The sequence below is a fragment of the Chrysochloris asiatica genome, unplaced genomic scaffold (assembly GCF_000296735.1).
Source record: "Chrysochloris asiatica unplaced genomic scaffold, ChrAsi1.0 scaffold00066, whole genome shotgun sequence".
Lineage (NCBI taxonomy): Eukaryota > Metazoa > Chordata > Mammalia > Afrosoricida > Chrysochloridae > Chrysochloris > Chrysochloris asiatica.
Window position 1 is genome coordinate 12144616 of NW_006408584.1, and position 12149 is coordinate 12156764.

General features: G+C 35.8%; 1 protein-coding gene and 1 pseudogene across 1 annotated transcript in view; one reads left to right on the forward strand and one right to left on the reverse strand.

Moving 5' to 3' along the window:
• Positions 1 to 12149, reverse strand: part of ANXA10 (annexin A10) — a 113255-nt gene that overhangs the window by 71841 nt on the left and 29265 nt on the right. The window lies entirely within an intron of this gene.
• LOC102812012 lies at positions 2716 to 3447 on the forward strand (annotated as a pseudogene).

The window sequence follows — 12149 nt, forward strand, 5'->3', positions numbered from 1 at the left end:
CATAACAAACCCCTCGGTCAAGACTTAATTCCAAGTAACAGTGACCCTATACAAAGTTTCTGAGACTAAATATGGGAGCAGCAGACTTGTCTTTCTTCTTTGGAGGAGCTGGTAGGTTTCAGATGCCAACCATGTGGTTAACAGTTCAACACCTAATCCACTGTGCCACCTGGGATCCCATGGGAAAGAAAAAAGTTCTTATTTCTTGATTAGATATGAAGTATAAAGACAATTTTAGGTTGAAGATATTTTCATTCATTGCAAAAGTCTTTCATTTTATCTAATTCAAATTTGTTTTATCTCTCCCCCTCACTACATTTTAAACATCATTTGTTTCATTACCTGTTTACACATTTTATCATTGAATTAATACTGAACATCTATGTAGATATTTCAATGTGTATTATGCTGAACTTAATACTGCCACTAGATGGAGCTTGTGTATCCTTGTTTTGTAACATTGTACATTGTATGCATATATAAAATGGGGCTTCAAAAACATGGAAAAATCTCATCATCATTTAGTTCCATTTTCCCATGGACTTTTTGAAGCACCAAGATATATATAAATATGCATTTTGTGTGTGTGTAATTACTCTTGTAATTATTTTTGAAATATATCAATAATATAATATGCTTCAGTGAATAAACAATATCCGATATTATCTGTTATCATTGGGATATTCAGGTTCTGGAGGAGAAATGTTTAGGTTTCAGTCTGGACTGTGCATAGTTTCTGTTCATCAACCACAGGAACATTTCTTTATTAACCTCTTTGTGTGCATATGCCACCGTGTAAAAGGAGACTAATAAATGCACCTATCTCCTAGAGTTGATGTTTTAAATCACTATCAGATGGAAGTCTGAAACATTTTCTAATACACAGCAGGCACTCAAAACTGATAAAAAAATTTTAATTGAAGAAAGTGCATAACAAAAATATAAGAATTTAGTCCAGATTAAAAATGGCAGATTTCTAGTAATGCCAATACTCAATACTCTCATTCACTCTCTCTGCATCTGTCTCGCCACTTTACAGATCTGTGGCATTGAAGTTCTTGTACTCACTTGTTAGTAAATCCTATAGTTTACAAATACATACAGATACTAGAGATTTCTTACTACTTCTATGGCTTGCCCAGGCCATCATTAAGACTTTCCCATGTTAATGCAATAACCTACAAATGTGTTTCCTTTCTCTCTGTGCATCCTACAGTCTTTCCTCAGCACACCTTATAGAATGAACCTATAAAACTTTAAGTCGGATGAGTCACTTCTCTGTTCAAAAAGCTGTCTCCCACATCAAACATCTGGATGAAATATAACTGATTTTTTTTTTTTGAATAATATCATTGATCTTAGAAGAAAGTGAACTGAATGCCCACAGTGTTTTATCTCATGTAATTACCAAAGTCCTTAAAGACGTTGACTAGGTCCTACAGGCTATTTATTCTCAGCCATGGTATGTCTTTTATCTTGCAGTTTTGTTCCTTCCCTGATATCCCCATTCCAGCTGCAGTGGTCTCATAACTGATCCTAGAATAACAGAGCTTCTCTGGCCTGGTAGCTTTTGCTTTGCTCTTTCTTGAATTTGTTTCCCTTAGATATTCAGATGACTCATTCCTTCCTCATAGTCAAAAGCATATGAATTGACAAAAAAGCACAGGTAACTATGTTTCTAGTATTATCTGTTTTCAGCCAAGATCCATCTGATGTCAGCAAAGATATCACTCATTCCATGTTCTTATCTGAATCCAGCTTGAACCTTGGCACTTACCTATCAGTGTACTGTTGCAGCCATTTTTGAGTTATCTTTAGCAAAACTTTACTTGCATGTGATATTAATGATATTGTGCAATGGTTTCTGCTTTCCATTGGATCACCTCTCTTAGGAATGAGCAAAAATATGGATTTCACCAATCGATTGGCCAAGAAGTTGTCTTTCAAATTTCTTGGCATATAAGAGTGAGTGTCTCTAGGGCTACATCAGCTTGTTGAAATAATGCAATTTATATTCCATAAATTCCTGGAGTCTCGTTCATTGACAATGCCTTCAGTGCACATTGGACTTTTTCCTTTAGTGCCACTGGCTCTTCATCACATGTTGCCTTTTGAAATGATTGAACATAGAACATTTCTTTTTGATACAGTGACACTGTATATTGCTTCCACCGTCTTTTAATGCTTTCTGTATCATTCAATATTTTTTCCCAAAGAATCCTTCAGCATTTCAAGTTGAAGCTTAATGTTTTCCCTCAGTTCTTTCAGTTTAAGAAGTGTTGTGTGGGTTCTTCCCTTTTGGTTTTGTGATTCCAGATTTTTGCACTTTTTATTATAATATTTGAATTTGTCTTCTCGAGCTGCCCTTTGAAATTTTATGTTCACCTTTATAACCTCTTCATTGTTTTCCATAACTTTAGCATCTCTACTCTGCATAGCACGTTTTTTAAGCTCTTCTGACATCCAGAGTGGTCTTTCCTTTGTTTCTTGTCTTTTCAATGACCTTTTGCTTTCTTCCCAAATGATATTATTTTTTGTTTGTGTGTGTGTGTAAATTTTTTAATGGAAAATTCATTTGCTCTGTAAACCTTTACCCAATTCCCAATAAAAAGTTAAAGAGGCTCTTGCTTCATCGCGGGTGTCTGTGCCGCCAGCTCTTCCTTGTCTCTCCTCTCCTAGGAGCTGCCCAAAAGACCCCAGTAAAAAGCCTGGACCATGTTCCAACACAAGCTGACAGCTCTAGACTACCACAACCCTACTGGCTTCAACTGTAAAGATGAAACAGAGTTTAGGACTTTTATTGTTTGGCTTGAAGACCAAAAAAATCAGACACTACAGATTGAAGACAGAGGGAATTTAAGAAACATCCACAGCAGTGATTGGCCCAAGTTTTTTGAAACATATCTCAGAGACATTAACTGCCCTTTTAAGTTTCAAGATGAACAGGATGCAATTGACTGGCTTCTTGGCTTAGCTGTTAGACTTGACTATGGAGATAATACTGAAAATATAAGGACTCGGTATCTGATAATATAAAAAATGCTGATAATGCAACTAAAAACGCAGAGCCATTAATCAATTTGGTTGTAAATAACCCTGATTTTAAGGCTGGGGTAAGGTTTTTGCAACCTTCTTCTAATTCAGCATTATGATGATGACCTGGTAATGTTAAAGCCAATTCCCATTTTGGTTTAGGAGAGTCTGACACAGGATGCAGTTGCTAAAGCACATCAAACAAAAGAGGGCTTACCTGTTGCTTTAGATAAGCATAGTCTTGGTTTTGACACAAGAGATGCAGTTCTTAATGAAGCTGCTCAAACCCTGTGATTGCTTCATATAGAAGAACTCAGAGAGCTACAGACAAAAATTAATGAAGCCTTAGGAGCTGTTCAGTCCATTATTGCAGATCCAAAGACAGGCCACACACTGGGGAAAGTTGGAAGGTGAACATTTTCGGATTTCAGCGTCTCATAGTACAGCTGGGAACTATGTATGTTTCTGGCACGTATTTGGAAATCTAATGTAACATTTTCCAGGGAGGAATCCCAGAAAATTGACCATTCTAGAAATTTACCATCATTGCTTTTTTTTTTTTTTTCCTTTAATAAAGTTTGGGAAAGTAGGGGGGAAAAAAAAGTTAAAGAGGAAAATCTACTACTTGCTCCTAAGTCTTTATCTTTCAGTCTGCTTTATGTGGGAAAGCAAATGAAGATAGCATTGTAATTAATTCCTTCATAGCTATATCTATTTAAAAAAATAATTAACTGATTTTAAAGTTTTTATTGTGAATTGAGTGATAGTTTATATGGGAGAACCTCAGTTTTTACAATCATTTAATTGCAGTGATTACAATCCCCTCCGTGTATTATCATTCAACATTTGCTTCTATTCCCTTTGAGGTTTTTAGTTTGTTTGTTTTGTTTTTGGTAGGGGGATATACATCAAAACATTCAGGAATCACTTAAACAACCAAAGGGCACATTCTACAAGTCTGCCTCCTGGCTCCCAGCAAACAGTCTTTCTCTTTCCATGAGTCTAGAGTCTTTAGCTGCTTTATCTCTCCATGTCATCATCTCTGCCTCTATCTCTGGTGTCTTTATTACTCTGGATAGGATCCCACATTCTGCTTATGTTCTTCTACTTTGATGGTCCTAGAGTCCCTGTATGATGTTCTTGATGTCATCCCACAACTCTTCTCATTTTTTGTCAGTAGTGTCTAAGGCATTAAATCTATTCTTGAGATAATGTCTAAATTCAGGTGGAATATGTCCAAGGTCATATTTTGGCTTTTGTGGACTTGTTTTAATTTTCTTTCAGCTTCAGCCTGAACTTGCATATGAGCAATTGATGGTCTGTTCCATAGTTTGCCCTGGACTTTTTTGTTTTTTGCTGATGATATGGAGTTTTTCCACCTTCTCTTTTCACAGATGTAGTCAATTTGATTTTTGTGCATTCCATCTGGTGAAGCCTATGTAATATAATTATTTTTTATGTTTTTTTTTTTTTTTTTTTTTAAAGTGTTTGCAATGAATACATCATTGGTCTGGAAAAATTCTGTCATTTTTCTTGGATCCACCATCAGCACTCAAATAAACAGCAGTCAAGAAATCAAACATTTTGCATTAGGGCAAATTTGGAGCACAGGACCCCTTTTAAGTGTTCAAGCACAAAGATGTAAGTTTGTGGACTAAAGTGCACTTTACAAAAACCATGGTATTTTCAATAGCTTCATATGCATACAAAAGTTGGACAATGAATAAGCAAGATTGTAGAAGAATTGATTCATTTGAGTTATGATGTTGAAGAATAGTAATAAAGGTATCATGAGCTGCCAGAAGAACAACCCAATCTGTGTTGGAAGAAGTACAACCAGAATACTCCCTAGAAGCCAAAATGGCTAGACTTCTTCTGTCATACTTTGGATATATTATCAGCAGGCTCTAGTCCTTGGAGAAAGACATAATTCTTGGCAAAGTGGAGAGACAGTGCAAAAAGATGGAGTACCCCAACTTGATGAATTGTCACAGTATCAGCAACCATTAACTCAAGCACAGCAGCTATGGTGAGCATGGTCCTGGACCTGGCAGTGTTGTGTTCTGCTGTACATAGTGTCATTATGGGTCAAAACCAAATCAATGGCACCTAACAATAATAACCACCCTTCCTATCTCAAGTCTTTACACAAGTAATACTTTTTCATTGAATCTTACCCAGTTCTCTCTATTGAACATTACATCTGATTCTAGCACTTTGCGTATTCACCTTAGGCTTCATCTCTTTCTCTTTTACTTTTATTTTTATTCTGCTGTACAACCCTACCCTTAATCAATGCAATTTTTGCACCATCATCAGCTCCTTATTCCCCCTTCCTCCTGCCCCTGCTAATAAACTTTGGTCTCTATACATTTTTCTTGGTTTTTTTTTTTTTTAACTAGATGGCAGTTTTGCAGGGGGTTACATAACAAAACAATAGAAAAAACAAACTTTTTTTTTTCAAAGTATGGTTTGCATATGACATCGGAGTTTTCAATATAATGTGAGAAAAAGAAAATGTATATATAGTTTCTCCATTCATAAGTAGAATTATAAAAAGTTTTAAATGTATTTTTAAAGTTGTGGCACTGTGGGATAAAACACTGCATGATAAAGCAAATCAACCACAAGGTCAATTTGAACCTCAAGGTCCATGGTTTAAACTCTCCAGCTGCTCCTTGTTGGAACTGACCTGATGGCAGTTAACAACAAGAAATAGTTGATTTAAGGCATATACCATTTCCCCTAACCATTCTCAATTATTCTAAAGAGATTTATATACTTTGAAGTTACACTATTTTAGAAGTTTTCTATATGAATGTGAATGAAAAACAAACAAAATGGCTCCATATGTCTGATTAATCAAGGGAAAATATGAAGTTCTGTTTTTTTTGTTTTTTTTTTCTCTTCTATTTTTTATTACTGCCTTTCCCACCATCCAAGTTAAAGGACAGATACCCTCTTTTTCATAATAAATGCTTAACATATGACATAATTTACTAATTTATTTTATGTGTTATTTGTCCCATCCCAGTACAATGCAAACTTCATTATGTTAATGATCAGTTTTATCCATGTCTATTTCACCAGCATATAGAAGTATGCGTTATACATAATACACACAAAATTGCTATTAGATGAAAAAGTAGATGAAGACCATTTGCAACTCAAAAAATATGTCTTAGGTATCCTATAGGCAATTAAAAAAACACACAAACCAAAATCTTGTCCTCAATCATTTTCATTTACCCATTGTCGTTGTGAAGTGCCGCCGAGTCAATTCCAATCCATAGCGACCCTGTATAGGGTTTCCAAGGAGCAGCTGGTGAGCTTGAACCACTGACCTTGCAGTTCAAATGGCTTTGCAGTCTAGTGCATTAATCCACAGTACCACACCAGGACTCCCTTTCATTTAGTAGACATTGCTAATACGCAGGAATCACAGTTGTATTACAATATGAAATGTAGTAGTGATAAGGTCATTGGGAAGGAGATACTACTTTCATTTGGAAAAAGAAATATGGAATAATATGCTTAAATAACTCAACTATGCATGTTCTAAGAGAAACCTTCAAATAGGTTCTCTAATTAAAGTCTTAAAAATTCTCACATGGAGTTATATAAAAAGCTTTGCAGATGCAACCTTTGGAGTGTGACTCTCCAGCCTGGCTGGCTTTGCTTTCTCATTTTCTAAAGACTTGCCTTAAAGCAGCCTCTGCAGGAATCACAGCGTGGCCTTACATTAAGCTAATGAGTACTTGCTTTTCAAATTGAGCAGTTCTATGTTGTTGATGAAGCAGCAGATTGCCTATGTTGGAACTATTCTGACCACTCAATTTAAACTAGAAGTAAAATCACAGCTTTGTCTATCTAATCTCTTAGTTTTCTCTAATTATGGGTAATCAGGGATAAGAAGTAGAGATTTAACTGACATTTTCTTGTCACAATATACTCAGGGGAACAATTTTTTTATACTTTGAACTTTAATAACCTTTTATATGATCATAAAAATTATACTTGCTATTTAAACAGTAGACACAGGCAGTATAAAATTCAACATAGAATTTGTCTTAATTCTATTCATCTAGTTGTTGTTGTTGTTGTTAAGTACCGTGGAGTCAGTTACAATTCATAGTGACCCTGCACAGGGTTTCCGAGGCTATAAACCTTTACAGGAGCAGAAAGCCTCATCTTTCTCCTGCAGAATGGCTGGTAGTTTCAAACTGCCAACCTTAAGGTTAGCAGCTCGATTTGTAACCACTACGCTACCAGAGCTCCTTAGTCACTGTATAAATCATGGATAGGTTTATAATATATTATGAAACTATTTCTACAATCTTATTTTTCACTATAGCACTGATCAGAAAATACTCTTTTGAACAGTTTCATGTGAGTTGTTAATTTTCCTCTGGCGATAAAAATAAAATCATGATATTATGGAGAAGATTAAAGTGAAAACTCTCCTCCAAACATCAGGATAAGAGAATCAAACATCCTTTTCAAAGCATACTTGATTTCAGAAAAAGGGATTCCATAGTGTAAAAACCATGGGAAAAAATATAAAACATAGGATAAACAAATGATCTGAGCCAGAAGATGATCTTGCATGTGATAGGTGTGAGAAACATTGATACCCCAGATACTGCCTTGGTTTCTCTTGGTTACAAGGTCAACGATGAGTTATCACAAGTGCTTACCAATAAACACTCAGGAAATCCAGTCTATACTGATATTAGCAAGAGTAAGATTGTCTTTATTCAATTTTGCAAAATTGGGCACTCAACCAATAGACATGGGAAGACTCTCCACATGGCTGGCTAGCAACAAGTTTTATTCCTCTGTGAGAACTCCAGTTAGTATGGATGGTGCCCATGGCCTTAATGACTATATTCTTATACAAAGTTCCTAGTCCTAGAACAGATTCCCACTCCCCCAATTCATCCTGCTCACATACCCCTGGATGCGAATCAACAACCTATGGCTGGCCCAGAAATCTCTTGTGCCCTTTATTCCTGAAGATGGATCATCTTGAGAATTTCTCAAAATAGGGGAAAATAATCTTGGTTTGGACTGTATGGATTGAATTGTATCCACAAAGACATATTGAAGTCCTATATTTTGTACCTGTGAATTTTAGGAAATGAGGTCTTTGGAGATATCATCTAGTATGAAACAAGGTGGGTCCCAAGTTAATCTGAGTAGTGTCCTTACAAAAAAGGCAGAGAAATAAAGAGACACTTACAGAAGGAAGAACCTCTGACTAGGGAGCTAAGTTTATCTGAAAACCAGAATACCTAAAACGGCTAGAAGATGAGTAAGATAAGAAATAATTCCCTAAAGTCTTTGGAGAGAAACTTAGCTCTGTTAACACCCTGAATTCAGACAGACATCCAACCACCGGAAATCCTCATTTATCTGTCAGTTCATCATACTGTGGTAGTTTGTGTGTTGCTGTCATGCTAAAATCTGTGCCACTGATATTTCAAATAGTTCGCCACTAAAAACATTGTCAGATATAATGCTGGAAAATGAGTCCTTCATGTTGAAAGACACTCAAAATATGACAAGAAAAGAGCTGTCTCCTCAAAATAGACTTGAACTGATTGATGTGAATGGAGCAAGTTTTCCAGACTTTCATTTGCTGATGTGGCACAACTCAAAATGAGAAGAAATGGCTGCAAATATCCATTAATAATTGGAATGTAAAATGTATGAAAAATGGATCTTGGAAAATTGGAAGTTTTCAAAATGAAATGGTGCATAAAATCAAGTAACATGATGAAATGTGTATTTACCTGGAATTGATGTTAGGTGCCATCAAGTCATCCAACCTTATGCACAACTAAAGGGAACACTGTCAGGTCCTGTGCTAACTTCACAATTGTTGATACACTTGATCCCCTTGCTACTATCACTATGCCAATTCATGATATTGGGGTCTTCCTCTTTTTCGCTGACCCTCCACTTTACCAAGCATGATATCCTTCTCCAGGGACTAGTCCCTCCTGATAATATGTCTGAAGTATGAGAGATGAGGTCTGTCCATCCTGGCTTCTAAGGAGCATTCTGGCTGTACTTTCTGCAACACAGATTTGTTTGTTCTTTTGGTAGTCCATGATACTTTCAATATTCTCATCTGACACCATAACTCAAGTGCATCAATTATTTTACAGTTTCCTTATTCATTATCAAACTTTCACAAGCAGTTGAGGCTACTGAAAATACCATGGTTTGGGTCAGGCACACATTAGGTCCTCAAACTGACATCTTTGGTCTTGATCACTTTAAAGATTTTTTTTTTTTTTTTTTTCAGCAATAGCAGCAGCTGCAGCAGATTTGCCTACTGCAGTAGGTCATTTGATTTCTTGACTGCTGCTTTTATAAGTGTTGATGGTAGATACAAGCAAAATTAAGTCTTTGACAACTTCAGTATTTTCTCGATTTATCTGGATGCTATTTATTGGTCCAATGGTGAGGATTTTTCTTTTCTTTACATTGAGGTGCAACCCATACTAAAGGCTATGGTTTTGATCATCATCAGTAAGTATTTTAAGTCCTCTTTTCTTTCAGCAAGTCAGGTTTTATCATCTGCATATTGCAGGTTGTTAATGAATATTCCTTCAATCCTGATGCCACATTTTTCTTCATATAATCCATATTTTCACATTATTTGCTGAATGTATAAATTGAATAATTATGATAAAATAATGGCATGCACATTTCCTGATTTGAAATGATTCAATGTTCCCTTGTTCTTTTCAAATGGCTGCCTCTTTGTGTATATTGCACAGTGTGTTAAATATGAACACAATTAAGTATTTCAGAATAGTCATTCTCTGAAATGTTGTCAATATCTTGAAATTATCCACACAGTTGAAAGTCTTTAAATAGCCAAAAAAGTACAGGTAAACATCTGTCTAGCATTCTCTGCTTTCTGTCAAGATTCATATGACATCAGCAGTGATGTTTTTCATTCCATATCCTGGTCTGAATCTAGTTCATTCTCTGGCAGTTCCTTGTCAATATGCTTTTGCAGTTATTTTTAAATTATACTTAGTTAAATTTTACTTGCATGTGATTTTAATGATTCTGTTCAATGATTTCTAGATTCTGTTGAGTCATCTTTCTTTAAAAGGATCACAAATATGACTCTCTTCCAATCAGTCGGCCAGATAGTTGTCTTCCAAATTTCTTGGCATGGATGAATGAATGCATAAAGCATTGCAACAGTTTGTTTAAAGATTTCAATTTTGTATTCCATTAGTTCCCAGCTTTTTTTTTTTTTTTTTCTTTGCCAATGCCTTCAGTGCACTTCAGACTTCTTCCTTCAATCCTATTGCAACTCATGGATTGAATCTGGAGTTAGAAAACCAGAAAGGAAAAAGATGCTCAGCATTTCTCAAGCTGAAAGAACTCAAGAAAGAACTCAAGGCTTGACTTGAGTTGATATTGAAGGATTCTATCCAAAAAATTTGAAGGATACAGGAAGCATCAAAATAAGATGGAAAGAATACACAGAGTCACTGTATCAAAAATCATTGGTCAATGCTGAACCATTTCAGAAGGTAGCTTATGATCAATAACTAATGTTATTGAGGGAAGAAGTCCAAGCTGCACTGAAGGCATTGGCAATATCAAGGCTCCAGGAATTGACAGAACTCAAATTGAAATGCTCAAACATATGAATGCTGCACTGGAGGCAGTCACATGTCTATACAAGGCAATCTGGAAGACAGCTACCTGACTAACCAACTGGAGGAGAGAAATATTTGTGCCCATTCCAAAAAGAAGTGACTGAACAGAATACAAAAATCATGAAACAATATCATTAATGTCACATGCAAATACATGTGACACGATTCAGAATCATTTGCAGAAGTACATCGACAGGGAGCTGCCAGAGAAGTTCAAGTTGGGTTCAGAAAAGGATATGGAATGAGAGATATCATTAGTGACATCAGATGGATTTAGACTATGCAAAGTCAATAAAGGCTTTTGACTGTGTGGATAATAACAAAAACTATGAATTACATTGCCTAGAATAATTTCTAAGAACACTTAATTGTACTCATGAGGAACCGTATATAGATGAAGAGGCAGTCATTTGAACACAACAAAGGGATACTGAATGTTTTAAAATCAGGAAAGATGTATGCTGGATTGTATCCTTTTCCCATAGTTATTTAATCTGTATACTGAGCTAATCTGAGAAGCTAGATTATATGAAGAAGAATGTGGTATCATCACAAGTGGAGGACTTTTTAGAAACTTGAAATATGTAAATGACACAATCTTACTTGTTGGAAGAGAAGAGGACTGAAAGTACTTACTCGTGAAGATCAAAGACAAGAGCCTTCATTATGGATTGTACCTCAATATAAAGAAAACAAAAATCCTCACAACTGCATCAGTAAATGACATAATGACAAATGGCAAAAAGACTGAAGTTTCAAAGACTTCATTTTGCTTGAATTCACTATTAACACTCCTGGAAGTAGCAGTCAATAAATCAAAGTGTGCATTACATTAGGCAAATCTGCATATAAAACTTCTTTAAAGTGCTATAGAGCAAAGATGTCAGTTTAAACTATGCCTGACCCAAGCCAAGGTATTTTCAATCATCTCATATGTATATGAAAGCTGAATAATGAATAAGGAAGACCTTAGAAAAATGATGCATTTGAGTTACGGTCTTTTGAAGAAAGTTGAAATTACCATAGACTGCCTGAAGAACAAACCAATATGTATTGGAAGAAGTACAGACAGAATGCTCCTTAGAAGTTAGCATGGTGAGACTTCATCTATTGTGCTGTTGTTGTTGTTGTTATGTGTCATGGAGTCGGTTCCAACTCATAGCGACTCTGTACAGGGTTTCCAAGGATGTAAATCTTTATGGGAGCAGAAATCCTCAACTTTCTCCCGCAGAACATCTGGTAATTTCAAACTGCTGACCCTGAGCTTAGCAACCTAATTCATAACCACTACTTTGGACTAATTTTCAGGAGTTATCAGCCCCTTAAAGACATCATGCTTGGCAAAGTGGAGGTTCAGTGAAAAAAGAAGAAGACCCCTAATGAGATGAAATGAAGCAGTGGCAGCAACAATGGTCACATGTG